We start from the raw sequence: 4432 nt of genomic DNA, 5'->3' as shown, positions 1-4432 counted from the left end.
CTCACTTGAGCTGCTTGCTCAGTTCCTGTTTCACAAAGAAACTAGGAAGTGAGGAGACGGGCCAGCCTTAGGGCAAGGGTTGGCTGGGCAGGGCTGGCGCTGGGGAGTGCCTCCCACTCCCAGCTGAGAGAACCCTGGAGGACAGAGATGGACAGAGAGGAAACAGTTGCTCCTGACTCTTTCATATTCCTATTTTTTGGCACCAAGAGTGCCCACCCACTGAGGAAGTGCCCAGTGAGTTGGTAAACTTCACTGCTGACGTGCTTTAGCTGGTGAAGGGTAGCGAGCCCCGCCCCTTCTGTGGTCCTAGCCCGTGAACAGCTGGAGCAGCTGGCGGGCAAATGAGAGACAACTGACAGTTATCATTTTTTTTTTTTGCGGTATGCGGGCCTCTCGCTGTTGCGGCCTCTCCCGTTGCGGAGCACAGGCTCCGGACGCGCAGGCTCAGCGGCCATGGCTCATGGGCCCAGCCACTCCGCGGCATGTAGGATCCTCCCAGACCGGGGCACGAACCCGTGTCCCCTGCATCGGCAGGCAGACTCTCAACCACTGCGCCACCAGGGAAGCCCTGAGAGTTATCATTTTGAAAGTGAACCATTTAGACTCTTTGTGTACGTATGCAGGTATGTATGTATGTGTCATCTTACCCACGCTCTTTCCTATTCCAAAAAGGATTAAAAGGGTCAAAAGTGTAGCTCAATCCCATCATCACCACTGCTGTCACAGCTGTGTGACATCAAACTGGTCTCCATGGGCCTCACTTTGCTCATCAGCGCCAGTAAGGGAGTGACAGAGGCGCACACTGAGAGGCACAGGGGAGCCAGCACAGAGCTGAGTCAGGAATGCTGGGGACTTCATCCCAGCTCCTGGGCAAAGGGCAGTGTCACCTTGGGCAAGTCCCTTCCTTTCTCTGGGCTGCTGTTGCAGTTTCCCCGTCTGGACACTGAAGGGACCAAACCTGGTTTTTGTTTGTTTATTTGGTCCTGGAGCTCCTAGTCAGGACGGCCTATGGCATTTGTGGGGCCTGGTGCAAAATGAAAGTGCGGGAGCCCTTGTTAAAAAAATTCTTAAAGATTTCAAGATGGTGACAGCAGAGCATCACATCAAGAGTGGGGCCCTTCTAAGAACAAGGCCTTGCGCGACTGCACAGGTCAGTCACCCAGGAGGTGGCCCTGCAATTGCTTCCAGTACAACTTTATGGGAAGTCCATCCAGCTGCTTATTTTTTTTAATTGAAGTATAGTTAACTGACAACATTGCATCATTTTCAGGTGTACTGGGGCTCTGCTTTGCCTTGTGGCATTTCTGAGGAGGCTTGAGCTCTGGGAAGCATAGCTGGGAAAACAGATTAGATACTTGCTCAAAAACCTGTCTGGTTTTGACAATTTGTATGTAAAATTTTGGTCCCAAACGTTTTCCTTACCTCCCTCCAAAGGTGGGCAGATAATAGCATTTTCATCTCTTGTCTGTGCGGCTTCCTGGCTTACAGAGCGCTGTCATATCTGGATCTTACGGGCTTCTCACCTCATGAGGAAGGCGGTCCAGGTAGTTTACAGAAGGGATAACTGAACACCAGAGAGGTGCAGTGACTTGAGCAAGGCCACACAGCTGGTACAAGGACCCTAGAATCCTAACGCCTAGGAAAAGGGAGTTTTCCACGTGGCCTGCTCCACAGCGGGAATCAGCAGGCGAGGAGGGGTTTGGTAAGCTCTAGTCTCCAGCAGAAAAAGCAAGGACCGGAGCCCAAGGGGACATTTATTTATCTTCGGTTCCTAATGATGTCTCAAGTGCCCTGCACGTGTTAGGAGCCCCGCTGTGTGTGCCCTGAACGTTTCCCTGCCTGATCCGGAGGGAAGCCCTTGAAGCAGGATGCTCCGTGTGCCGGGCACCTGAGGCCCTGGAGGGGAGGCGCTCGGGTGGCTGTGGCCCCCTCTGCAGCCAGGCTTCTGAATCCAAAAATGGTGGATTAGAAGAGGCAGTTTAACTGTGGGGAGGAGATGAGGCGCAGCCCTGGGTCTTGCACTAAAGGGAGGAAAGGGGGGCATGTGAGCTGCCCTGGGCTGAACGGCCTGCGAGTGCGTCTTGGCCAGGCACCCAGGCCCTCCTGCTGCCCAGGAACCCCAGGATCAAGTGTCAGGGGTCAAAGGTAAAGGCCTGGGCGGGAAGGCTCTGGGGAAGCAGGATCGTGTGGAGAACATGAGCTAAGTCCTACTCACCAGCCATGTGATCCTGGTTGAGTCTGTTTTCTCATCTGTAAAATAGTGAAATCCAGATCCCTTGCCCTTTTTTGAGAGAATGGGTCCTGGAGTCATTTGCCTGGTTTGATTCCTGCTTTTTTCATATCCTTGACGAGTGACCTTGAGCGACTTGGATAATCTCTATGAGCCTCGCTCTGTTCTCTCACTTGTAAAATGGGAACAATAAAAGTACTTTCTCAGAGGTTGTGGGGATGAAATGGGAAAATGCGATAACGTATGGTATGCTTAAAAATTTCAGAGGGTAGATCTCATGTTTAATGTTCTTACCACAATAAAAATAAAAACATGTAAAAGAGTGCATGTAAAGCACAGTGCCTGGAACATAGTAAACACTCAGTGGATGGTACCTCTGATGATGATGATGATGATGGTGGCGACGATGGCCACTAATTTTATTATGAGCAGCTGTCTTTGTGGGGTGAGCCTGTGGGGGAACAAATGACTCAGCAAACAGAGGCCCGCTGTTGGGTGTTACAGGCTCTCAGTGAGGATGGCTCAGAGCTGTGGCCTTTGGGTGCAAGTATCGGTGGTGATAACTGTCACAGGTCACCCTCACGCTCGGCAAGCTAGGCCTGGTGGTCCCGTCTGGGGGACTCCTCGGCCTGGTGCCTTCGCCCAGCACTCTGCCCCAGAGACTTGCTTCTCTCCTCCCTTGACTCTGCTCCACTTCTGCTGGCCCCAACTTTCTGTGACCACCTTTGCCAAGTCCTCCAGCATGGGGCTCCCCTCATCCGGTCCACGAGGCTACCCGTCCTTTAGCACAGGAGGTGGTTGGCTGGGCGTGGCATTCATGCGAATCCACGTACGCGCACGCATGCTCACTTGCACATTCTCAAACACATGTGCTCCCCAACTGAGCTTCTGGGAGCCTCACATCCCCGCCGCCACCGCAACTCCTCCCCTTCCTCTCCCACCACAAAAGCCACAGGTAACAGCAGTCCCCGGCTGCAGAGCAGACAATGCAAAACCCAGAGGCAGGCTTCCTTGCCAGGCTGTTTTAAGCATTCAGCAGGATGTGAGCCCAGGTGGCTAACGGCTGGGCTGGCCAGAGACAGCTCTCCCCCACCCTCCCCCTGCCCCAGCTTGGCGAACTTGGAAGGGGCTGGGAGGTAGGCTAAGGGATTCTGCATGGTGCCAAAGAGCAAAAGAGCTGGACTGCTGACCCACTCTGGCCCCGCCACGTTCCCACCAAACACGGTGTGTCGCTGGGCAGGTCCCACCCCATCTGGAGTTCAGTTCTCTTATCTGTAAAATGGGGAAACCAGATTCTGCCCACACAGGTTAAAGGTCATCCAAGAGTGTGGAGGATTTAACAGCCTTGTCCCAGTGGCTGCACTTTGGAAAGCTCAAAGGGTGACACACGTGCCGGGAAGTCTGGGAGAGTGATTGGGCACTGTGCCTTAGGTTGTTCTCCGCGTCCTCTCCTACCCCATGGCCAGATTGCTACGGCTTAACTCCCTATGCTGTCAACTGGCATGGAGTCTGCCTAGGGTTTAGGAGTGATGGGCTCACACATGGGTGGGTGGGGCGCTGGTGTATGTGCCCCTCACCTGGCTGGTCTCCCTGACCCTGGGGTGGCGGTAACACAGCCAGAGGACTCAGCCACCACCCCCTCCTCTCCCTCTACAGGCACAGTAGGGAGCCTGGAGGCAGCAATTGTTCCTTCAGCCTGTGGCTGCAGCCAGGAGGCCACTGCAGGGCCAGGGACAGTGGGGGTGACCAGAGGTGGCCTCAAGGATGCGGGAAGACCAACAAGTCAGGAGCCGGTGTGCGTCTGGCTCTCTCCAGCGGGTGCTGGCAAGGTGGGGCTCTCCTAGGGCCACGGAGCCCCTGCGGGCTAGGGCAGTGTCCTATATTAGTCTTTTGGGGGTGGAGCCGACAACAGCCTCTGCCAGGTTACAGCCTAGGCCTACCGGGTTCATGGGAGGAAAGGGACTAGCTGGCTCCTGTATCCTGGGGCTGGGGGTTTGGGGGTGGGGAGCTGAGGGTGAAATGTCGAAGCCCAGGTGTGGGGGGGAGCTGGGGGTGGCGAAGGTGTGACCCAGAAGCCCTGCACCCCTAGGGCTTGGCCCTGCAGAAGGAGGCTAAGGGCAATGGGTCAGCAGGGGCTCTTGGGGCACGGGTGGGGGGGTGAGGGGAGCTGAGTGAGAGGGTCAGGAGGGGAGTCTCGAGCTG

The sequence above is a fragment of the Globicephala melas genome, chromosome X (assembly GCF_963455315.2).
Source record: "Globicephala melas chromosome X, mGloMel1.2, whole genome shotgun sequence".
Lineage (NCBI taxonomy): Eukaryota > Metazoa > Chordata > Mammalia > Artiodactyla > Delphinidae > Globicephala > Globicephala melas.
Note: the sequence above shows the minus strand (reverse complement) of the source record.